Source organism: Gopherus evgoodei, chromosome 8, assembly GCF_007399415.2.
Source record: "Gopherus evgoodei ecotype Sinaloan lineage chromosome 8, rGopEvg1_v1.p, whole genome shotgun sequence".
In the NCBI taxonomy this organism is placed as follows: domain Eukaryota; kingdom Metazoa; phylum Chordata; order Testudines; family Testudinidae; genus Gopherus; species Gopherus evgoodei.
Window position 1 is genome coordinate 2,964,140 of NC_044329.1, and position 26,165 is coordinate 2,990,304.

At 44.6% G+C, this 26,165-nt stretch overlaps 1 long non-coding RNA gene across 1 annotated transcript; it reads left to right on the forward strand.

Moving 5' to 3' along the window:
- LOC115656834 lies at positions 1–23,499 on the forward strand. The gene is made up of 3 exons (XR_004001764.1): positions 1–14; positions 7,102–7,106; positions 23,398–23,499. It is a non-coding gene; the product is annotated as an uncharacterized LOC115656834 (long non-coding RNA).
- Positions 23,500–26,165: the final 2,666 nt, after the last annotated feature.

Consider the following 26,165-nt stretch of genomic DNA (forward strand, 5'->3'; position numbering starts at 1 on the left):
TATGCCAGAATGGAGTATTATGTTCAAACAGGCGCTGGGAGCCAATTCCATTCTGCAAGGACCCAGAGGGGTCGGAGAGCCACAAAAGAGCTGTTTTTTGCACACATACTCCAGCACCATGAATATTATCCCTGCAAGAAGAAGCAATTTGAAGAGACATAAGCAACCAGCGAATAGAAAGTGAAAACTGAAATAAAGACCTTTTGTTTCTTCCTTGGGGTTTTTGTTACATTGTAATGGCACTGGAGTGGAGATGCTCACTGAGAGGGGTTAGATTATCTGTAAAACAAGGAATTGCACACCAGCAGCTAGTTAAAGTGTATGACAACGCAAGGAAGTACTAGCCTATTGGGAAATAGCTGAGAACTGGGTTAGGATGCAAAGGTCAAATTCCCAGCAGGCCGGAAGTTTTGACTTCCCAGTTTACAACTAATTTAATGCAAAAAGGAGCAATCCTCTGATTTTACACTCTCCGAACCCCTTCCTGTGAGCAGAAGTTGGGTAACCAGGCACACACCTCTGAAATCTGGGGGAGTTTGATATGGTTTCAGATTGGACATCGGCATCTCAGGTCCATCTGGATTTGTAAATCAGCTTCTCTGACTGACGGCTCTTCTGTGGATCCCTTCCCATTTGTTAGGATATTTCTGGTAATGAGGCACTCAGAACTTGGTACGATATTCCAGCTGCAGTCACACGAGAGTTGTTACATTCCTGCTCCATAATGTTACGTCTCTGTATATTGGCCAAAATTGCACTTTGTTTGCTGCCATGTTGCATTGCAGATCCTGCCACCCTTCTTCACTATCACAAATAGACCTGCCACCCTTATTCACAAGTAGACCTGTGACTTTAACACGACTCCTCTCAAAGCACTGTTCAACATAAGTAAGGGAGGTAGATTCTTTAACCGATAAACCCAGACAGTGGAATAATTATAACAATTCCATCCTGCTGGCTTCCTCAGCAATAATCTGTTTCCCTCGTTGGGATAAGTGACTTGGCCATCAGCATCCTGGTTTCTCCACTTGGGAACTGAATTATTGCTTCATAAACTGTGCTACGCACTGCTATTATTGTTTAATTGCATTTGGGAAGGAAAAAAAAGATTTCACAATTTCCAGCAGAAATCTCCCCAAAGCTTTCTCTTTTCATGCTGCCCTGCTGAATAGTTTACTCAGTGAATTGCTTTTCAGGCCAAAAATTCCTCTTAACAAAGAGCATCATTTTTCTTCACAAGTCTTCCTTAGCCAGTGTAGCTTTTCCTTTCCAGTAAACTACCTCTTCCCTGGAGCTATATTTAAAAAGTTATTTATCACCACTTGTCGTGAAACTGTGCTATCTTCTAGGGCAAACTTTCCCTCCCCAGTCGGCACCATATGTTCTGCATTTAATCTCCATATGGAACGCCCAGTACGATCAAGGGAAGCTCTTTGCATCTCTTTCTCCTCCTACCCTTTGTCTCTTTAGACTGTAAGCTCTTCGTGGCAGGGATTGTTCCTTGCTATAAGTTTGTTTACTGTCCAGCAAAGCAGAGCCCTGATCTGAGCTGCGGCCTCAAGCACACTACTGTCATATAAACAAGAAGAATGCCCACTGATATTCAGTCTCTCCTGAAGCTACAATTTGGAGCTGAGAAAGCTGTTTTGACCTTTAATTATTTCACTCTTTGGTTGTGGAATATTATTCTCATCTCCAAGATGTTCTTCATCAATGATCTCCTAACACAGGAGAAAAATGTCTCAGTGAGGTAGAGGAAGCACTGTTTGGTGATTTGAGAAAAAGGCCTTTAGCCAGGAACTGTTCAGTTCTCATTGTTCCCACACGGACAGACGTGTTCCCTTTAAGTAGCCTTTGGCAAGTGTATTTTTAACATCTTCACTTTGTTTTCAGTACAGCTGGTTGAACAATGTTTAATTCAATTTTTTGGCCACCACAAAATTTTTGGAAGAAAATGTTCAATTTGGTTGAAACTTTGGGTTTTAAAAAAAAATTAAAAATAGAAACTGAAATTGTATTAATAAAAGTTGTTAGTTTAAATTTTCAGTTAAAAATTTCAGTGTTTAGCTTTCAAAATCTGATTTTTTGTAACTAAACATTGAAAATTTCTACCAAAAAAATCTAAGAACCAAAAAAATTCTGATTTGGGGGTTTTGTTTGTTTGGACTATTTTTTCCCATTACAAAACTGGAAGAAAAATCATGGGAAACTTTTTTTTTTTAAAGAAAACAAAAACTTCAAAATTTCCTAAAAAAAAAAATCATTGCTATTTTTGACCATTTCTAATGTTCAGCACTTGAAAGAGGATGTGTTTCAATACACAAAGAGGCTTCTGAACTTCCTGCCTTAACGCTGCACATGAAACATGAAAACCTGCCTGTCTGCTTCTCCCTCAAGCCAACTCTACATCCCACCCTACATGCAAAAGTTTCTGTTAACATTCACAAAGTCAGCGCCTTATTCTCTAGTAAATCATTCCTTACAAACCCACCTGTGCCGTAATGCTTACAAGTCATTCCCATCACCATCTGTTAGTCAAGTGGTGAACTGGGGTTTCGACTTTTCTGCTAAACTCTGTTAATTTCATTGGAACTACATCCTTCCAACCTGCTCACTCCTACATGTTGCATCCTGTCTAGCATGTAGATTGTGAGCTCTGGGGCAGAGACTGTTGTCTTTGATATATGTCTGTACAACACCCAGCACAATGCGGTGTTGATCTTTGACTGGGGTTCCTACGTGCTGTGGTAAAATAAATAAGTAAGTAAATAAATAATATGTTAAATACTTAAATGGCGTCATTATTACAAGACAGAGAGCATCAGTATGGCTAGTGAGTCCGAGACAACTCGGATTATGGTTTTCAAGCTAGGCAAAGAGACTCTTTCCATAGAGTATCAAGGGGTTGTCATACTTAGAGAGGAAAAGTTTTGGCTTCAGAAGCTGATAGTTGGTGTGAGCCCACTGCACTAGTATTAATACACTGCTAAGGTTGATGAAGACCCTATGTTTGCTGCTATGGGGTTAATTATACGTGCCACAGGGAGCCAGATCCCTTTGAAAGAAGTCACTAGATGGAAAAGTTGATGTCTTAATTGTAATTCATTCACAGATGCAATTTGCACTGTGCTATTGTTGACAGCTCACTGTGCAGACCGTGGCTTTTTCTGTGCTCATTTGTTGATATCTGCATGTGATTTGGTTTGCTGTAATGTCATAGCTCATTGGCAGGAGCATCCTGCCCACTAAGGAGAATGTTGATCTATTGGATTTGAGGGAACGGATGAAAACATGGCAAGCAGAGCTAAAAGCCAGATTTTCCTCTATGGGCCACTGAAATTCTGGCTCCTTTCACCCAGCTCCCTGCTGCTGGTTTCTGGGACCTGCACTCCCATCTCCCCTGTGACTTTTCCGTTTCCTAGGAGACAGCATGCTGCTAACCCCACATCGCATCCCACATGACCGTGTGACGTCAGCAGGTCAGTGCAGCCATAAAACACCACAGCCAAAGTGATGGAGCTACAGCTTGACTCACTGTGATATTAGCAAATCCTAAAGGACATGTGAACCTGATGATGGGTTGTTGGGTTTGCTTTTTCATTAGTTGTTATGATGAGACCTAGACATGGTGTCACTGAATGGAGACAGCCTAAAAAAACCCAAAACACTAGCGTAGGATCATAGGCACTAGAGGGCTTCCTATAAAGCATAAGCAGGACTGATTCCAATAATCATGTTCCTTGGTTTTCTGACAGAAGATAAATATGAGAGGTGGATCTCATATTTGCAGCAGCGCAAAAGCACACTTTAAAAATGTATGACAAGCTGCAAGCTCTATTCACAACCGAAGAATAAAAAAAGAGTATCTATCCCCAAGTCCCTTAATTGCACTTTGCTGGCCTGAGTGGTGAAGCAGAGGAAGGTCTAGTGGTTAGGGTGCTATTTTAGGACTCAGGAGACCCAAGTTGAATTCTTTGGTTGGCCAAACACTTCCTGAGTGAACTTGGGCAAGTCACGTTATCTTTCTCTCTCTGCCTCAGGCCCCATCTGTAAGGTAAGGATGAGACATTCCATGAGCTGCCAGGGATGCTGTGAGGACAAATACATTACGAAGATTGTGAGGCACTCCGATCCCTTAGCTGCGGGGGTATGGTTAGATAGCAGTGTTTCAATAGTAAAAATGTTGATGAAAGCCTTTGCTTGTGTGTGAAAGAGAGGACAAGAAATGCCACACACACTATTGGCTAGTTCACCGGTAGAATCTATGTAGCCAATCAGGAGGCTGGGATTAGTGCTGCTGGATTTCCTTCAACACATTACTTTCATCATGTCACATCAGTTAGTCAGGGCCGTGCCACGCAAAGGTGTGAATTAAGCCTTTGCTTCATGATTAATCTTTGAACTGGGTACAAATTTAAAATGTTGATGAAAAAAGGAGTAAATTTTTCATGCAAACTTTGTCCCATTTTTTTCAGCCAGCTTACAGAGATGGTCCAAATCTTTCAAACATGTCAGAGAAAAAAGGGATGATATTTTCATGAACATGTTTGTGAAAATTATGTCTTATTTTTCAGCCAGCTCTAGTTAACAGGTAGGAAGAGAATACTGCTAGCCTCATCCAATAGGAACCACCAACCGGCAAAGAGACACTGAAAATTTTTGTTCATTTATGGTGAGGGGGCAGCTGAGCTCTCCCTCTAAGAAGAATGATCTCCCTCCAGCTGGAGAATGCCAAATGCTCCTGCTCCTATGTGACAAATGCATTGATCTATTGGCCCTCAGGTACCAGAAAGATTAGAGTGGATAGATAAATAGACATCTCTCTCGTGGAAAAAACCTTGCAGTCCAAGACAAGTGTCCTAAGTACGCCCAGCCTTGCATGATGGAAAATGCCACCTCCTAATTGAGAGCTTCTCAGAGCCCCAGTACATGCCTCAATCCTAAATGAATGTATGACCCTAATGAGCAGATTCAATCCAGCCTACCTCAGTTGTTTTTTCAGTACTGATTCCATTTCTCCAGGCTAGGACATCTCAGAATTGCACTTCTGGGACACCTGCAGCAGGAGACCATGGGCAGACAGTTGAAAGAAGAAATTCTTTTGCTATTGGTTTGCACTGGGATCTACTCTTGGTTGTGGGCCCTAAGTGCTACTGGAATAACAGAGTCAAATCCCTATGTCCCAAAGAATTTACAGCTTAATGAGACAGAGAAATGACAGTGAAATGACATCTCCCTGATCACACAGCAGGTAAGTGACAGAATCAGGAAGAGAACAGAGGTCTGCTGTGTCCCTCTACAGGGCCCTATCCACTGAACCACCTTTCTGCTACCAGAGTCTTGAGGAGGGGAGAAGGAAACATACTTCAACAAAGCCTTTAAGATGCACTTTTAACCTTTTCCTTACTATCGGATGGGCCAGGGACAGCAATAATACATGGAAAACACGCTGGCAATGTGCCTGCCATGCACTGGTATGACTGGACTTTCCTTTTAAAAATGTGCCTTATATTGAAAAGAATCAAGAGGAAAACCCAATTCGCTCTTCTGAACTTACAGCTAATGGTTAATGGGTTCAGCAGAAGGTGGCAGCATGAACCCAGAAGAGTTTCATTTACTTTTATTGGTGACCGCCTTGACCCTCCCAGTTTGCTGGATGAATTGTTTTTTTATAGATAAAATACTTCTCTTTCCACTCTTTCAAATGTTGCTCCAGGATCACAGATTACCCAAAAAATGTGCTGGATGCATCAGTAAATGCAGCCCCAGGAAAAAAGCCCTTGATAGAGGAGATTTTGTCTCTCACTGTTCCTTTTCCCACGCTTCCAAGCCAGACTGTGCTGGCCACAGCTCGAAGCCTGACTCTCGCAGTGAAGGCACTGGAGGCCAATTCAGCAGAACCTCCACAGAACTTACAGTCCTCTAATGTTCGAACTGCTGGAGATGGCATGGGTGTCAGACAGGGATGACTCAGCCCATCTAGCTTAGGTCTGTCTTTGTAACTGAGCACCTCATAATCCTGGAAGTATTTATCCTCACAACAGCCCAGTGAGGCAAGGCAGGGCTGTTGTCCCCATTGTACAGATGAATGAACTGAGGCACAGAAAGGCTAAGTAACTGGCCAAAGGTCTCATGGGAAGTCTGTGGCAGAATGAGGACTTGAAACCAACTCTCCTAAATCCGAGGCTAGTGCACTTAACAGTGGAACATCTTTCTTCTCTCCTCGTTATCTCTCCCCTCCCTTTCCACCTCCTGACCCACCAGAGACAACTCAACGAAAAGGCTCACATTCAGTAAAACGTGGGAATTGGAATTGCTCTGCTGTAGTAACAGGAGGCAAGCAAAACCACGTACTCTGTTATCTGTTTGTTCAGCTGACACCGGCTGCTGAATCGCTAACGACATGGAGCAGTCAGTGCTTCCCCCAGGGTTCTAATCAACACACTTTGCAGACACACAGAGAAGATGTGCTCTAATGGTCTGAGCATAATTCTGAGAGCCAGGAGCTTCTGAGTTCCTACTCTCCCTCTGTAAGCCTGAGCAACTCACTCCTCTTCTCTGCCTCAGTTTCCCCATCTGTAAACTGGGGATAATATGGCTCTATGTCAGTATAGCACTGTGGGAGTTTATTATCTAGCCAAAGTCTGCAGTGTGCTTGGAAGACTATCATTATTATTTACCTGTACTGCAGTAGACCCTAGGGGGCCCAATCCTGAATCAGGGTCTGGTTGTGCTAGGTGCTGTACATACAGAAAAAAGTGACCCTGGGTTTTAAAAACAGCCTCTAGTTTTGCAGCTATACACATGCTGGCATTCAGACATCTGACTGTGCCCGTAATCTGTGCCAACAAAACTGGAAGCCAGCCCGAGCAGAGGGCCATTTTAAATGCAAAGGCTTGTGTGGAGGTGTGCTGCCCCGTGGGAGACATGTGAATCCCACTTCGCAGAACAGCAGCAGAACTGGGAAAACTTCCCCTGTAGCTCTGCTTCACGTGGGGGCCAAGGCATGGTGAAGGATAAGCAAACAAGAGCTGGGTGGAGAGATGGCAGGGAATCCTGCTCCAGCCTCTGGCTGCGAGCTCTCTTTACTTATTACTATAGAGCATGTGTTACAGGCACCAGTGGGAATGCAACACACACCAGCTTACTGCACAGTGTAGGGCCAGGGTCACATTTCCATCCCCACTTTCCTTCTCCTGAGTAATGAACTGAGCTGAGAAACTCAGACCGCTCCCAATGCAAAAGTAAGCAGTGCTGCTAAAAACTTGAGGAGAAGGGATCTGCACTGCAGCCTTCTTGGGAGCCTCAGTGACTTACACCGGTGCAAACGCTTGCGTGGACATTCTAATGCTGGTTAAAATCTGGCTTATGTCAGAAGATGTACAAGTGCAAAGGAAGCCAATAGAACCCGCTTTACCAATAGCCACACAGGGGGTTACACTGGTTGAACTAACCTGATTTTAAATGTTTTTTAGTTAGACCGGTGCAACCTCTGGGTACGGACAAGGTCTAAGACAAGGAACCACTCCCCCTTGGACCCACGGTTAGAACGGATGGAGCTGCCCCCGTAGGCTCTGGAAGGTTGCTCCTATGCCAGCACAGATTTGCTGAATCACCTGCATTTCATATGAGTCACTCCTGTGTGGGGAAGTGGCCTTTTCTGTTTGGTTGGGGATGTTGCATGGGATCCTTCCTCCCTTCCCTCCCTCCTTCCCCCCCAAGGGACCTGCCAAAACAACACAAAAATTAAGAGAGGGGAGTCAACATCACTCTGACACATTGTCGCCTGCTACTATGCCAATACAAATGATCTTCTTTACCCCACACTTCTCTGAACCTGACATCTGTCCTAAATCTCAAGTTATATGTTCCTTCCTCCTATTAATATGACTCATCCTACAGGCATCCTTTTGCTGCTCGTAGAGTCATGTCAGAAAGGATCATTGACTTCTTGTCAGCAGGCTCAGCCTACCACATTAGCGGTGTCTGAAGACTTGCTTTTGCTGATCATCTTGTTCCTACATCCAAAGGAAGACTATAAAATACTGACTAGGCTCTGGGATGTGAGAAGCAGTGGGAGAAAAGTCTGTGCCCGGCTGCTACTTTGCATAGAAGCTGAGGAATAAGATGGGAAATCTGCCCCATATTTTGATCTCTTCTACCTGAAGTAGAGCATTGAGGACATCTGTCCATGTCAAAGTTTATCCAGACCCCCTTGATCATTCTCATTCTATTTGTAGGGACAGAGATTAAATTAGTGACTAAGGGGAGTTTGACCCTGCAGGTGCCCTTCAAGCATTGGGCATCTGGCCTGATCCTGTAGCTCCTTAGGCAGGTACTGCAAGTGACTTCAGTGTGATTACCCGCATGAACGACTACTCCTGGGAGTGAGGGTTTGCAGAATTGGACCTCTAGGTTGTGATAGATGGTGGAATTACAGAGGAATTTGCTTTGTCTCCTCTCACTCATTCCTGGTAACAGATCCCAAGCCCTCTGCTTCTGCCACAGCATTATAACCACGATCGTGGCCCTTCCATTAGCAAGATGGGCACTTCTTCGCCTGGAACCAGATCAACCCCGTCTGCTCGAAAGTGGATGACATCTCCCCATCTCCTCCCAGGTGTAAGTGTCCAGGACTTTGTGAGCTGACCAGCATTTCCCACCTTTAGCTGCAGCAGAACCCAGTGAAACGCACAGGGCTAAACAGGAAACCTGCCAATCTGCAGTGAAATCGGTTTACTCAAGCACTGACCAATGAGACTGGTGATAGGGCCAGAGCCAGTGTGGGTGATGTCATGCTCTCAAGGGCCATCACTATCTGACCTCTCAGCAGTGGCCCAAAGGCAGCTAGCACACTCATAATTGGCCCCTGGTGCTACTGCTCCACCTTACTGCTAGGACGTGTGACTGTGCGAACCACGGCCACCTGCACTAGGCTTGGGCCTTCCTCCCAATAATGCAGGCGAGTTCAGGGTTTGCTTTATATCTCTCTAATGCAGTGGCCTTGCTTTTCTCATGCACTGCATTTTTTCCTTGCTAAGCCACACAATCTGCAAACAATCTGCCCAACACTAGCGGATGCAGAAGAGGTCCTACTGTCCTATGAGCCCAAGAGTGAGTCTACGTGGTGGTTTGAAAAGTACTGTGGATTCCCTTCTCCGCCTATTTCCCTCCCTGGGAAAATACTCACTCACATCCACTGGATTGCAGCAAACCGTGCAAGATGCATCTTATATGAAGCAGTAAATTACTAAGGAAAAATACCTGCACCCTGTTTTTTTGGCTTCATTTCCATGGAAGCAGCACAGAGACGAGGCTCTGGTGCTGTGTCCTTTGGCTCCCCTGCGTAGCCACTCTTTGGCTGTGCTGCTCATTTGCTCAGCGCTTTCTCCTGCCTCCAAGCATGGAGTGTTACCATTCTGATTGTGAAGAATGGGCTCCTCATGGCGGGGACCGTGCTGAGCACATCACGGGAAAAATGCCAGGAAGCCTAGGAAGCTATCTGCATTGATGAAGAACTGAGCCCGACAGACTGGTACGGAAGCTCACCAGGCGAGGGAGGACTTAATTAAAGTCAATAGAGACTTTCTCGTCTCTTGCTCTCTCCATTCGTCCGATGTTCAGTGAATAGAAGGAGCAATTAAAAATGCCTCTGATCTGATGGCCTAGTGATTAGTATTCTACACCGCCATGCGCAAGACCTGCAATTGGTGCCTGGCCCGGAACTCAAGCACTCTGGGCTAGAAGGGCTTTGGGAAAAGTGTGCAGGCAGCATGACCAGCCTTTGGTCTGATTAAGAAGAGGCTTTGGTAGACTCCGAAGGGAGCCTTGTTCTTTCCTGCTTAGACAGAATGCCAGGAGCTGTGAAGGATGGAGGAGGTGTTCAGTGAATGGCAAGTTCCCCAGCCGTAGCAGGGCTCAGTTTGCTCTCAATCTCTACAGCTTGCCTGAGCTCATCCACTCTCAGGATGCTGCAGTCAAGCAGGAAGCTCATCCCATATGCAACCCCGAGATTTGAACCGTTCCAATGGCTCTTCTCATTTGGGAGGCTCAGTGCCTGGTGTTGCACCCAGAAGCCCACGGCTGACTGGATATGGCCAGCGTTAGGGACAGCGGGCGGACGGGCTTGGGATGGGCCAGCTGGGGTGGACAGCACACTGCAGCGGCATAGCCCCATCAGCGAGATAGATAGCAACCTCAGCCGTAATTAAAGCTAATTATTCAACGGTGCTCTGCTCATGTGGCCCTGCTCAGAAGCTCCCTGCATGAGCATGTAGGCAGCAGGGCTGTTTTTCTTCATAAAGCTTATGAGGAACACTGAGCAGATTAACAACTTTAATGACAAAAATTACCGCTTATAACACTGACTTCAAATCAAAGAACAATATCCGCAGACAGATATTTTCATGGTTTTCATAACAATTCATTATAGGCGGCACCAAGGGATTACATTTTTATTTCCCTGGTGTCATTTCTCTCAGACTCAGGTTCATTTCTCTTAATGAGGCAGCGGAAGATAAAGGGCAGTGATGGCTCCTCCATTGCCTCCGCGGAGCGTGAGGAGTTTCGGGGCACGGTGATAACTGATCCTCTAAAGGAAGAGGGAGGGGCTGGCAGGGGGAGTGCAGGGAAGCAGAGTGATGGGAGAGGATGCTCTCTGCCATAATGAACTAAAATTAAGACATAAATTCTCCCACCTTCGTTCTGACCAGATCTAACAAAAGGGATTCGGCTTTTTAATGAGGAATGGATCAGTAGCAAAATTATTAGCTAATTAATTGTAAGGGGAAGGGAGGGGCAGAAGAAAAATACCTTCCCAGGAAGGACAGGACCAGGAGTTCTTAATGCAGCCTTTGAGAAATGGCAGGGGAAAGGGGCCCAATCCTGAAACCCCTCACTTCTAGAAGCCTTCCTTACATGAGTAGGGCTACGCAGTTATGACATGTGAGGTTGGGTGCAAAGTGGTGAAGGATAGTGGATCCATGGTGACTCTAAGTGGGATCCAGAGTGCACTCCTAGGGACTTCCTGCTGGCGATTCCTGGCTCAGCTAGTGAGGAAAAAGGTTCATAACCTTCCTCCCTCGGGTCTTATTGGTGTTTTGGGAAATAACAATTCTAAGTAGGTGGCCGGTGGGGACAGGAGGGGTGGCACCAAAGGATTCTGACCACATAAGCATGGCTGGCAACAGGGCCGGCTCCAGGCACCAGCGCAGCAAGCAGGTGCGTGGGGCAGCCAAAGGAAAGGAGCAGCATGTCCAGCTCTTTGGTGGCAATTTGGCGGCAGGTCGCTTGGTCCCTCTCAGAGGGAAGGACCTGCCACTTAATTGCCGCCAGTCGTGGCTTTTTTTTTTTCCTCTCCATTGCTTGGGGCGGCAAAAACACTGGAGTTGGCCCTGGCTGGCAAGATGCAAAGCCAACAGACGAGGAAGTGGGCAGGGCAAAGAACAACTGTGGGTAAAACAGACAGTTAATATGGGTCATGTGCATTCTGCTGAATTCAAGAGAACACTGAGCACAAGGGGAGGAGTCAGTGGTGTCCTTCCCTCCCACACCCTCTAAAAAACACAAAATTGACTTAAAAATCATGACTTTAAAAAAAAATACATTTGGGGCTCGTTCTATTTGCTTTTTGGTTTTTTAATCTTTGGGGTGAAACTAGGCTACATTTTCCACCTTTTCACTGCAACTACAAGTGCTCAAAATGTGCTGTCTCTCTTTTGATGAAAGCGGAGGTTGTCCCAAACTCACAGGACTGCAGGAGGTATAACTCTGTGAAAAGCATCAAGTGACGTGGGACTTTGATAAAATCACGAGAGTTGGCAACACTGGCATGAAACTTTGACTCTGACGTTCAAGTCCAAGTGCATTGGGAACCAGGCAAAACAATCTCTCTGGACTCTAATAAATGGGAGTTCTGCCACTGTTCACCACAAAAGAGCTTCTAGGTGTTACCATAGTACCAGCAATAAAGTGATAATTATAAACCCACGGTAGGCCTTTGTGGAAAGAGAAGGATCGCATCGGGATATTTTGTAACAGCACAACATACATATACATATAAAACGAAGCCTATACATATAAAATGATGGGGTCTAAATTAGCTGTTACCACTCAAGAAAGATCTTGGAGTCACTGTGGGTAGTTCTCTGAAAACATCTACTCAATGTGCCGCAGCAGTCAAAAAAGTGAACAGAATGTTGGGAATCATTTAAAAAAGGGATAGATAATAAGACAGAAAATATCATATTGCCTTTATAAATCCATGGTATGCCCAGATCTTGTATACTGCGTGCAGATATGGTCGCCCCATTTCTAAAAAGATATATTGGAATTGGAAAACATTCTGAAAAGGGCAACAAAAATGATTAGGGGAATGGAACAGCTTCCGTATGAGGAGAGATTAATAAGACTGAGACTTTTCAGCTTGGAAAAAAAGATGACTAAGGGGGGATATGATAGAGGTCTATAAAATCATGACTGGTGTGGAGAAAGTAATTAAGGAAGTGTTATTTACCCCTTCACATAACACAAGAACTAGGGGTCACCAAGTGAAATTAATAGGCAGCAGGTTTAAAGCAAAAAAAGGAAGTATTTCTTCACACAATGCAGTCAACCTGTGGAATTCCTTGCCAGAGGATGTTGTGAAGGCCATGACTATAACAGGGTTCAAAAAATAACTAGATAAATTCATGGAGGATAGGCCCATCAATGGCTATTAGCCAGGATGGACAGGGATGGTGTCCCTAGCCTTTGTTTGCCAGAAGATGAGAATAGGCATCAGGGGATGGATCACTTGATGATTACCTGGTTCTGTTCATTCCCTCTGGGGAACCTGGCATTGGCCACTATCGGAACACAGGATACTGGGCTAGATGGACCTTTGGTCTGATCCAGTATGGCCACTCTTACGTTCTTAACAGTCTCTTAAAAGGAGTTCCACTTTCCCAAGACCAAGCAGGTTAAATGATTCCTGACTGTGATATATGATACAGAATCTCACCACATCAGAGTCTGTTACAGCAAAATCCAGCTAGCACACTCAATCTCGCCTGGAAAAATAACAGCCTTCAGTTCAGTCTGAGTGGTTTGAAAGGTGAAAAAAAATCATCACATTGATGGCATCTAGAGAAATTTTTGTGAAACAGCTGGAGTCGGCGAAAAAAATAAATTATTTGTCATAAAACCCAGCATTTTTCAAGTGACAAACTTTCTCATATCATGATGCAAATATATATTTTTCCCAGTAAGTATTATTTCCTAACAACTTCAACTTGAGACTTCAGTTTGCTCTCAAGTGTTAGCACCAAACATTTAATCCCCTGGCAAAACCAGTTTGCTTAAAACAATGGTGTCTGACTGAGTGGATTAGAAAAATAAAGACGTGTCAAACGGATTAAGTCTGATGCTTTTCTACTGCAGCATAGTCATCACTGACTTCTCTACTGAACTCAGTCTGACAAAAGTTTCCCCACACAAATCATGGGCAAATGCCACTTGTCTATGTCAGGAATTGCAACTTATTTATTATTAAAGAGACAGTCGCAGATTGTACATTAAAAATGTTGACCTACTTTTTGGATCAAAATTTGCCCCTTGGTGATCAAAGGTGGATTCAGCATTGCTAGCATAAATTCTCATTTTTAATTTGCTTAGCTTCTTATTTAACTGCTGGCTGCTATTTCCAAGACCAATAGTAAAAGGACTATATCATTCATGTATCAGAGGGGGAGCCGTGTTAGTCTGGATCTGTAAAAGCTGCAAAGAATCCTGTGACATGAACAACACATTTATTTAAAAGGCAACATTCATGGTCTCTCTACTGGATCTTTGTTGTCATATCCTGTTGCCCAGCTAGCTAGGGATGAGATCTCAACAGATCTCATGAGTACAGAAGAGTTAAGCCTGGGCAATATTTTAATGGGAGATCTCAAGGGCTGCAATGTGGTGGGATCTGGACAAATTTCCCTCTAATGTTAATTGGCTGTATTATTCCTAATTTTCCTCTACCAATAGTAGGGCTGTTTCATTTGCACACTGGAGGCAGCTGCATTTCCATGGTGGGTGAATCAGTTTCTGGACATACACAATTACAGCGTAAATTCAGAAAGCCCACTATGCATATTGCAAAAATGCAACAGCAGAATAATTTGTTGCAATAGAGGTGTCCACTACTCAGCTACTACCCAAGACTCTCTGCTGAAAGTCTTTCCTTTAATGAAAAACATTTTTCTCATCCCAGGGGCTTTGGGTTCAGTGGGAGTTATGCATGGGGTGGGGCAAATTTTGCTCTCATTTACATAATGCAACCCCTGTGAGGTTAAGGTCGCTTATCCCCCATTGATGGGCCAGTCCCACATAGCAGGCTAGAAGTTCCTGGAGCCTCTTGATTCATCCCCCTAAGCCAGTAGGTCAGATCCCAGGGGATCCATGGAGGTATAAGTTTATCAATGTGGAGGCCCTGTGCCTGCAGCTGCATGGTGGCTATCTCCTCAGAACTGCCCCATTCAGTGGGGGCTCTGAGTGCAGAGAGGGAACTCAAGTCAGGCAGTGCCCTGCAGACTTGCAAGGGATCAATGCTAGAGGGAGCTGCTATTCCACAGCATGCCCCTTCCTAATCCCAGCCTCCACCCTACCTCATCTTCAGGGCCCAGCTGACAATAGCCAGAGCACTACCCACTTCTGTGTCCCTCACCTCTGCCCAGACCTGCTGGTAGTCCAGGCCCTCTCGCTGTGGAGACTGAAGGACTAGTAGGTGTCAATGTCCCTTGGATACGTGAGATCTAGAGGTCTTGCGTAACAGCTGCCCTCTTGTCCAACACACCAGATTGAACTGGGAACCTCCAGAGTGAAAAGGATCAGCTGCCATACCTAGCATTGCCACCTATCCAGGTTTTACCTGGACAGTCTGGTTTTTGGCTTCTGTGTCCAGGTGTCAATGGGCTGCCAGGTGCCTGGTTTTCCACCAGATGTACTGACCAGACACTGAAAGTCCAGTTACTGTAGGGCTGGAGGAGGTGCCGGGTCATTAACCCATGCCAGCCCCTGCTCAGCTGGGGTCACTTCCTACCTGCAGGCAGGCTCCTTGTCAGGCTGCAGCAGCTCCCCTCCCAGCCCCAGAGCAGAGGGAACCCAGCTGGGGAATGTGAGGGGAGGTGGAGTCAATCCAGCAAGTGACAGGGAGAGAGGGGGAGAGGAATGAGCAACGGGGGTGGGGCATTGGGGGAAAGAGGTGGAGCAGGGGCAGGGCCTTAGGAGAAGAGGCAGGGCAGGGGGTGGGGTCTGGGGGGTCCTGTTCCCAGAAATTAAGCCACAGCTTGCAATCAAGCCAGAACTTGAGCTAAAGAGGCAAGAGGCTCAAACAATTCATATCATCTGTGCATGGGCAGAAAGCGGGACCAGTGGGGAACACGTACACGGCTGCAAGAGAAGACCAGAATCCAGCTATTGTCTGTGGGATTGGGCCCAAATAAATCTTCACTCAGTTAAATACATAATAAAATTGCAACATAACCAACACCAGATAGGGATTAAAATTACTGCAGGGTAAACTGTGTCTCCTCTAAAACCCCGTCCTGGGTTCTTGCCGATCTCCTGTTGGGGGCGCTGTTGCCATCTCATTTATTTTAAATGAATAATATCATGGAAGAAGCAATATCATCCATGGAATTTAATACCCTGACTGGCTTTGCCTCAACATTTATTTTCTGTATAATCCATCTCGTAGCAGAGACATCATTAACCAGTCAAACCATGTTCAATCCATTGACATTATCGCTTAAAGGGAGCATGCTGAGGATTTGTACAAACTAGTGGGGCAGTAACTTTACTCTTCTAATAGGTTCATTCTTTATTAGGTATTTATTTCAGAAGGTTAAACCATAATTAGATTTAGCTAAGAAGCTGGAAAAGAAAGAAATGGAGATTCCAGCCTGAGAATTTGTTTTATTTGTTCCTCGGACGTCTAAAGAAATTCCTGGCACAGTCTATATTCCTCCAAATAGGGGCTGCAAAACTAAACAGCTCCAATGTTTCTGCCAGGTGGTTGCATTTGTCTTTCCTGTACAAAAGTTATTGCCATGCTGTAATGTTTCTCTGAAATACAGAGCACGGAGCCTAAACTGAACCCAATTTACTGTGGCAGATGAATATAGCCAAGGTGGTGGTCTGAATGTTTGGCCTCAAGGCACAATCCAATTTTCAACTGTTTCAAAGCTATTATGTCAAAGGCTGTTTGCATAAACATAACAATAGCAGTGATCCCAGTCAGAGAGAGACATGAGTGGGAAAGCCTGCCCTCTGGTGCCTAATGTACATATCTGTGATGTGTATCTAGAGCTAGCTCTATAGATCTCTGTGTTCAGCTGTGTCTGGGGGGGCCGGGTGTATAACCTACATCTATCTATCGATCGATTCCCTCTCTCTCTCTCCCTGTGCTTATGGGGGTGGGGCAGGATCTCTGCAAACACACAAACACGTAGCTGTGTTTCCACACGCACATATCTTCTATGCTGACAAAAAGAAAAGGAAGTTCTGCCAATGCTGGAAATGGGAGAACGCTAATGACTTTTTAAACTTTTCTCAAGCTTTGAGGGAACAGATGTGATTATTCAATTCATTACAAGAAAAAATGTCTTGCAACCAAATGCCTGTGATGAGCTGACTGATGATGTGGGAACCTATGAGAAAGCTGTTTCCCTTATTAGAATTGGAGAATTCTCAAGTCATTAACGTTCTATTCCTCTCCCTGCCCCACCCCATCCCTCTCTCTCTCTCTCACACACACACACACACACACAACTTACTTTATTTTATTTTATTTTATTTTATTTTATTTCAGAGATGAGTCCAGCTCAAACTCCATAGCTCTGTCACGGACAGAACCAAAACAGCAGACCCAAATATTATCAGAACCTGGAGTACTCTACATCGGGATTGGGACTTTCCCTAACGTTCACTAGGTTCAGACTGGATCCAATCCATATGCATGAACTGCAAACTCAGATCTGAATCTGGATCCAGGGTTCAGTCAGGGGTCTTTGGTTCAGACCCCTCTGATTTAAAATATGGGAAGAGGATAGGGTTTCCAGTTATTTTGGAGGTAAGGGGCAGGAAATTCATTAGAATATAGCACTGGCTGAAAATAAATGTCCTTTAAAAAAAAATCATCCTATTTATACAGACCCATTAATGCACATGGTTTATTAAGGGACCCGGCAGGTTCTATTCTCTTGTACAGACATTTGTTTTTGGTTTTGTTTTTCCATTTTGATCAAATCTAGAACAACTGAGAGTTTCACAGCTAAATGGTGTGAAACTCATAGACTCGTGCAGCTACAAAGCCAGGTGTGACCCAGCCGTTAAACCAGGATTCGTGTTTGCTCAAACTCAGAATTTAAAGGGGATTTTGGGGATGCAAAACCAAAGGAAATGCCCCCACAACCAGTTGTGAATCACAGACACATAGAGATGGTCAGAGTGGATCAGACCCATAATCCATCGAGCCCAATATCCTGCCTCCAACAGCGGCCAATGCTCAACGCTTCCGAGAAGGGTACAAGACACCTCACATTAGGCAGATGTGGGAAAATCTGCTCCCCACATGAGATCTCCTCCTAATCTCTAATGCTTAGAGACTGGTTTAAACCCTGAAGCATAAGGTTTCATGACCCTTCCAAAACTTTTTTTTAAGCATTAACTATTATATTATTTATTATTTATATTACTGGAGCATCTCAGAGTCCACTGTGCAAGACGTTGTATATACACACGTTAAGCAAAGATGCTACCTTCCCCCAGGGACTCACCATCTGTGGATATTCTTATTATCCATATAAATGGCCAGTCACAGCCATAGTATTTTACATGGCTCTAACACACAGTATAGAACGTTATGCATTGATATGTTCGAATTGTTACTGCTCTCTAATAAAATAGCAGCCACCCAGAGCTGCGACCACCCTTAGACAATCCTTAAAAAATAAACCACCATCAATGAGCCCAGATCGAATCAAATAACCCAGTGACAACATGAATTTTACAATAGTTAAACTCCTCACACCTCAATAGGAATAAAAATAATTATGGGCAGGTAAAGGCCCCAATCAAGATTAAGGCCTGTTTTCTAGCTGCTGTAGGTTGGTAGAGTGGGTAGACAGTACCTTCACCATAGACCTAACTGTCTAATAAAGACACGAAAGGCAGAGATATAGACAGCGGCAGGTTATAATTAAAGAAGAAACTAATTATTGTTATAACTAAATGAATTAAACATATCTAGTATTTGCTTCCAGGATAGCAGTAGGAAAAATATAGCTTGTAAAAGCTTTTATTGCACTGAAAACAGACAGGTTTATTGATACCTGAGCAAAATACTGGTAGATTTCAGCAAAGGAGACCCTAATTTATCATCAGAGAGCCAATCTCATCCCTCAGTTTCCCCATCTGCGAACTGAGCTGCATATGACTAGATAATCTCCTCTCTCACAGCACAGCACAAAGATTAAGTTAATGTTTGCAAAGCACTCTGTGCATATCTGGCACTTGATGGATGCAGAGAATTATTCATTATTAACAGTTAGTGTTATTTATTTTATAGTCATGCTTAGAGGCCTCAACTGAGATCAAAGTTCCATTGTGCTAGACACTGCAGGCAGAAATAGCAAGAGACAGTCCCTGCCCCAAAGGCTTTACAATCAAAGCTACTGATCCTGTCAGCATGGACGCACATCTCTACATTTATGTGCGCAAATAGTCCCATGGCCATCTGCTGGTGAACTCATGCATGTCGAGTGAAGGATGTACATAAGTGTTTGCAGGTTAGGGTCTCCAAGGACTGACATGACAGGCCCACGAGGAGAAGGGAAGCAGTCACCAAAAAAGTCAAATGACTTGCCCACCATCAGTGGCAAAACTTGGAAGAGAATCAGATCTCCTGGATCCCAATCCAGTCCCCTCACCACTAGACTCCACTTCCTCCACAAAAGGGGCAGTTTTAGGCAATTGAAATCAGGTGCAAAGCAGTCAAATAAAAAAAAAAATAATTCATAGACAGCAGCTTTGCTTCTAGCCTTTTAGCCTTCTAATGTTTTTAAAGATGCATTCCTGTTTACATTGTTCTAGTGGCTGCTTCGTCCTTGGCTTTTCTGGGCCCACAGTTAGATTGTCTCATTTAGACCAGGATGTTTTGAATTGTCTTTCTGTTGCTATGACCTGGACATGATGATCCACATAGGGATAAACAAAAGCAACAACCTTCTAAATTACCCTCCCATACGGTACAACCACATGGAGCCAGCCAAGCACTCATACACGTTCTCCACTTGCATCATGAACCAAAGTCCCATTGAAGTCAGTGGGACGTAGACATGTGCACAAGTGTCTTAATAAATAAGGATGAGATTTCTCTCATGCTTAAAGTTAAGCATGCTCTTGAGTGTTTTGCTGAAACAGGTTTTGTATTAAAACACTCCTGTTGTTTTTCTTGCAGGTAACAGGAAGCAACTGCCCCAAGGGAAAAAAGATTAAAATTCCCCAGTGGGTTCTGAGCTTGGTCTGTGCATGTCCTTAGAATCTCACAAGGCCAGGTGCTCTCTGTGGGCTTGGTCCTGCTCCCATTCAGGTAAATGGAAAAACTGTAATGGTGCAGGAGCAGAAATCTACCAGGAGCGGAACAGAAAGACTCCAGGGGTGGAAAGGAGGTCGAAGCAGAAGACCAAGAGGCAGTGCTCCTGTGTTATTATCAGTTCTGCTCCTGATTAGCTGCATGACATTGGTCAAGTTACTTGGGTCTACATTTGCAACAAGCCCACTATTGTTAGGGGCTCAATTACTAGGTGTCTCAAGATGGACACCTAGAAATTCAGGAGCTCAAAATAAGAGGCCACATTTCTATTCCTCAGTTTTCCCATCTGAAAAATGTGAATCTTGTCAGCTAATCAGACACAGACAGCTTAAGCATCCTGCCCAAAGCCAAAGAGGCCTATCTTCCCAACACCGGGAAGGGGAGAGTTTATTTAATGTTTGTAAAATGCATTGAGATTCCAGGATGAAAGCTGGTCTAGGGTGGCAAAGCAGGGGTCATTGTTGTCAGAATTAAGGCTGTGTGCTGACAGCAGAGGAGACAGGGAATGAAAAAATGTAAAAGGCTTGCTTTTTTTTTTTTTTTCCAAACTTGAAGATGCATAAAGGGAACCGCCTGTTTCCTTCCCCTACACCCATCACACTCCGATGTAATAACTTTCCCTAGTTCCACGGCTCTCACATAGCCACTGCTGTATGCAGCTGCCAGAGTCTTTGCAGATGCAATGCATTAGCAAAGCCTGCAAGTCGGCATCCTGTTTTTCCAATCACTCTTCTGAAACTCCTCCACTTTTCTCAGAGGTTTTATCAGAAAGATGGTCCTCTGAAACATTTCAGCAAGGGGATCTGACAGCTCTTCAAACACCAGCTGAAATTAATTTGTTTTCCACTGCTTCCTGTTTTTACAAGTTCATTAATGTTTCATCAAGATAGACTGAAGATTAGAACTTTCACCAGTCACGCTGAATCTCTAATTTGAGACACAGCCTTCATATCATTATATACACATAACCCATACACACATGCATCTATATACACCTATATATACATGCACATATATATGTGGGATGGGCAGGCAAATGAGCAGCTTTAGAAGTCCCATTAGTAATGTGTGAATCCATCTGTGTACCTGTAGATGTACATATACGTAGATTTGTCTGTGTACCTGTAGATGTGCACATACATATAAACACACACAAAACAAATTAAAACCCTAACATGTCTGCAGCCTGACATGAAGCCTTTTCCTTATGGAATGATTTCTGAAGCCAACAAAGTAACTCAGCGTGTACAGCACATCAACGGGAGTACATAGTTCAGGGCCGCTCTTCAGACGAAGCATGAGGCAGCAAGCCATTCCTGCAGACTAGTGGGGGCTGAATGTCAGAGCTCAATGAAGAAGGGACTGGGAGTGCTCAACCATCCAGGCTTTTAGCGCTCTCTCTCTGGCACATTAATATGCTAATTGTAACAGAAAAAATGTGGAACTAAGTCCATGTACCGTTCATGTAAGAGCATCCAGGTAGCACCAAGTTATGGCAGTATCAAAACAGACATGATTGTATTACTTTGATATATTATAGTACAAGAGTATGTAATACGTTCTATTTAAATAGGTTAACAGGCTGTTTAGTTACAACAAAAATCTAGGTCTATTTCTAATTTTCACACTAAGGTTGTTTTCTCTTAAAGCCATGAAATATACCTGTGCAGCCTCATTTCATTTTCCTTACAACCATGACAACAAAAAGAAAGTGATAGTGACAGTTTTTATACTAGTAATTCTGTTGATTTCTGAAGGCACAAAACACCACTCTGCTAGTCTTTGCTGCTGGAAAGTACTGGTGCTTACAAAACTGTCCATTTTGGCTTTCCTTTTCCTTTTCCTTTTCTTTCCCACTCCTCCCTCCAAAATTTCTTTTAATTGGGCCATCTGGTAGGTACAAAAAAAGCAGCATCTGCATTGGTTTGGTGATTTTAAACATGTTTGATGTGTCACCTGATGGAAAGTGCTGGTGACATAATCATGAAAGGCACTGGGTAACTTACTGTACTGTTGCATTAGACTAAATTTGTATGATCGCATTCTGGAAAATGGAGCTTTCCAGTTGACTGCAAAGAAATGTCAAGTAATGTCATACTTTTAGATTGTGTTGGGTGGGGGTGGTATAGCATGAGGTTTATAATAGCACTAAGAACCCATCTTTCTGTCTTTATCAAGTATCTGACTCTAAATTCTCTGCATTCTTTGTCATGTGGCTAACGCCAACCACAAGCCACTCTGAAAATGTATCCCTCAGTCACCAAACAATATGAAGTTCCTTTAAAATTTCCCCGGGCCCTTAATACCACTGTGAAGTTATTACCTGACTGCTAAAGATTGCAGGACAGAACATTCTTGTTTAATTACACATTGGTTTTGTTGATGTATCTGTTTGAGGTGAAATAAAGTAACTGCTTCAACTCTATCCACTTTGGGACCATTTGCTAGATGATGACAAATAATAATAATAATGAAATGTAGTGACTGATGAACATTAGACACGGGTTGGAATGTTCACATAAAGGTTTGCTTGCTTCTCCATACTTTCATCAAACCTGTCAGGTCTGCACATCTGAACTGGAAACCACACAAGAACAGGCCATTATGGCATTTTCATTGCTAGTCTATTCCCAGTTACACCAAAAACAGTGCCCTACCACTTCCAGCTTTGGTCAGGACCACCATAAAAGGGCATGAGAAGGAAAGGAAATAAATACGTTAGCTGAGCTTTTTCGAGCTTTAGGAATAATGTTTGATTCATGATCAGTTCAAGTGATGGACAAAAGTTCAGATAGACACAGGGCTGGTGCAACTATTTAGGCAAACTAGGCGGCCGCCTAGGGTGCCTAGTGATTGGGGGCGCCTAAAAGTCCCCTCAGGCAAGGAGATGGAGTGGAGGTGAGCTGCAGGGGGCGCGCGGGGAGGGCTGCCCGCAGTAACGGTGGGAGGGGGAGGCGCACAGGGGAACAGCTCCCCGCCCCAGCTCACCTCCACTCTGCCTCCTCCGCTGAGCACACAGCCCCTGCTCTAAGTCTCCTCCAATCAGCGCTGCACACCTGGGCAGAGAGGACAATTAGAGCGGCGCCAGCATGCTCAGCGGAGGAGGTGGAGCCAAGATGAGCTGGATGGGGGAAACCCAGGCAGGGTTAGCTATTGTGGCGGGGGGAGTCTCCCCAGGCAGGGTTAACTGCCGTGGCGGGGGGGAGGGGAGAAGTCTCCCCAGTCAGGGTTAGCTGCCACGGGGGAATGGGAGAGAGTCTCCCCGGGTGGGGTTAGCTGCCGTGGGGGGACAGGGGGAGTCTCCCTGGACGGGATTAGTTGCTGTGGAGGACAGGGTGGAGAGGGGTTAGCTGACGTGGTGGGGGAGCTCCCCGGGTGGGGGGCTGAGTTAGCTGCCGTGGGGGGGGCAGGGTTGAAGTTTCGCCTAGAGCGTGAAACTTCCTTGCACCGGCCCTGGATAGACAGCAAGTTTGTAATACAATATTATTATTATTAATCATTTTTGCATTAGAACTTAGGGTCTTTCTCCTTGACATCCATGATTATTTTATCTTAATTGGTTGGCCCAGCAATCCTATGAATAGATCACCACATCTTTGGCTTAATACATGCCATGTGATGGACTGATGTCTTGGACAATCATTTGTTCTGTGAAAATAAAAGCAAATAAACAGCTTCAGGAAGATGTGGAGACCTTGACCTTCCTATCCCCCAGGCCCTGGCTAGTTCCAGCAATGCTTAATTATTATCTATTCCTTGCATCAGTAGAATGTTAGATGCTCTACAAAGACAAGCTGGGTGAAGGGAATATCTTTTTATTGGACCAACTTCTGGTGGTGAGAGAGACAAGTTTCCGAGCTACACAGAGCTCTTCTTCAGGTCTGAGAAAGGTATTCAGCATGTCGCAGGAAACAGGAATTGCCATCTCAGATCAAACCCATGGCCCATCTACTTCAGTATTCTGCCTCCAATAGCGGCCTCACCAGGCACTTCAGAAGAAGGTGTAAGAACCCTGCACCAGGCAGATGTGGGATAACCTGCCTCCTGCATGAGGTCTCTTCCTGAACTTGCCTAGGTAGAGACTGTCTTCAGACCTGAAGTGTGGAGCCTGCACGGAATTCGCACTGCTTAGATAGACAACAAAGGGACAATGTACAAACACAGAAGGGCAGGACATGAAGAGATAAAGCAGTGGTGGTTTAGCACACAGCTTGGTTCTACAGTTTTCATTGTTAAGATAAAGAGTTTTAGTCCAGTTCATTAACAATGTCTAAGGTGGAACAGCCTTTTGGAAGTAGTAAAGTTTTAAGGGGGTATCTGAAGGAGGAGAAGTTTGGGGCCATGGAAGGCTGGATCAGGGAGGGAGAACCAAGCACAGTGGAGCTACAAGGAGGAAAGCACAGAGCTAAGAGTAGAGGAATTAATCATGCAGCGGGATCAGGCTGCAGAAAGCTAATGACTCAAGATGGGGAGACAAGTGGAGCTCTGCTTCTGCAGATCTTTCTCTGTTATTGTTTATCTATTGATATCAACCCCTCCATCTCCTTCAAGCAGGCAACGCAAAACTAGATTGTCTGGTTTCCACAGTCCATTTTCCCACCTCCTAGTGCCATCTGGGAACTTGCATTTCTAATGGGATTTCCAGATGTCTATGTCATTCTGGGTCTGGTCTTTCCGGTCAGATGCCCTGCATCACTATTGTGGCATAACACGCACTCCAAGTGAAATGTTGTACAAATGGCTATGACAGGACTGGTTTCTAACCAACATGCACCGCACAACCAACTGGCCCAGTCCCTCAAACTCACATTCATGCAAGCAGGCTGGTTTTCTTCCTCAGCAGGCCACAGCATTGCTATGCTGCATTTGATACAATTTTCTTTCTTAACCTCTCTTAAACATTTGTCCAAGTATGAGAACCATTCCCCGTAGCGACTTGGACCTGAATTGTCTCCCACTGGAAGTGGTGGAAGGGCCATTTCCTGGGACTCTGAACACTAGGCTGAACAAACCACTGCAATGTATACCAGAGGGAGCAATCCTGCACTGACCCCGGCAGAGAGTTAGATCTAACAAGTTGTTCTATTTCTAACTTCTGCCATCCTATGTGTGCTTCATCCCACAGCTCAACATCAGTTCTATGTAACTGCTGGAAGGAGGGTGGGGTAGTGGTAATGTATGGGTCCCATGTAAATAGTTTTCTACCCAAGGAGCTGTTATACCTTTGTACACTTATCAAGCCAATTCTGAGGTTAATGCCCCTCTAGAACTCAGGCCTTTTGTGGGATTTAATCCAGGGTAACTGAAGAAAGTAACCAGGCCAAAAGTTGTGCATGGCTGTATAAGGAATCACTCCACGCTACATAGAGGCATGGGATGCTATTGCATCCAGAACAGACCTGTTTTGAGTATCAGCTGTTTTGCTTCTTTCACTCTAATTTCTTTGCAGAGCAAGCTGTGGTTCCAAGCTATTTTGGACAATAAAGTATGTTTGGGCTGATTGGAACAGGAAAGGACAAGGCACTCCACGTGGAACCTCAACACCTTTGTGGCAATACAAGTCCACATAAAGACTATCCCATCCCTTTAAGCGCCAAAGACAGACACAATATGGCTTCTGCCAGCCAAGGTCTAAGGCCATGGCTACACTGGTGCTTTACAGCGCTGCAACTTTCGCACTCAGGGGTGTGAAAAAACACCCCCCTGAGCGCTGCAAGATACAGCGCTGTAAAGCACCACTGTAAACAGTGCCGCAGCGCTGGGAGCATGGCTCCCAGCGCTGCAAGCTAATCCCCAGAGGAGGTGGAGTACCTGCAGCGCTGGGAGAGCTCTCTCCCATCACTGGCGCTGCGACCACACTCGAAACTGCGGCAGCGCTTTGAAGTGCAAGTGTAGCCATACCCTAAGAAAACATCACTAACATGCTACTAAGATTTGAACTCCACAGTCACTCAGTCTTTCCCTTTAAGCTGTGAGAAAGCCAGAGAGAAGAGTGTGCTGCACTTAACAGAGGTTAGCACTGGATAATCTACTCTAAGGTTCTCTTTAAACAAAAGAGAAAAAAGTTGTTACAATCATAATCAAGGAGGAAGCCAGCTTAGCAAACAGACTTCTTCTAAGTTCACTTTGCTGGAAAGATTTATATTGCACTCATAACAAAGTTAATGGATCATATATATATATATATAATGTTCAGCATGCATCTTTGCAAATGCTGTCTGTGCTCCCTGCAGGGGATCCTGGGGAAGGGTTTTGAAAATACCTGACACTTGGTGCAAGCCAGCCCGTTGGAAAGGCAAAAAAAATGGCACATCAGAATCTTTCACAAGCTCAGTGACTCATAGATTTTTAAGGCTGGAAGGGAGCATTATGATTATCTAGCCTGACCTTCTGTATAACACAGACCACGGGATTTCTCTGAATTAATCCCTGCTTCAGCTACAGCAGATCTTTTAGAAATACAGCTAATCTTGATTTAAAAAAATCCCAGCAGTGGACAATCCACCACAACCGTTAATCAGTTGTTCTAATGGTTAATTACCCT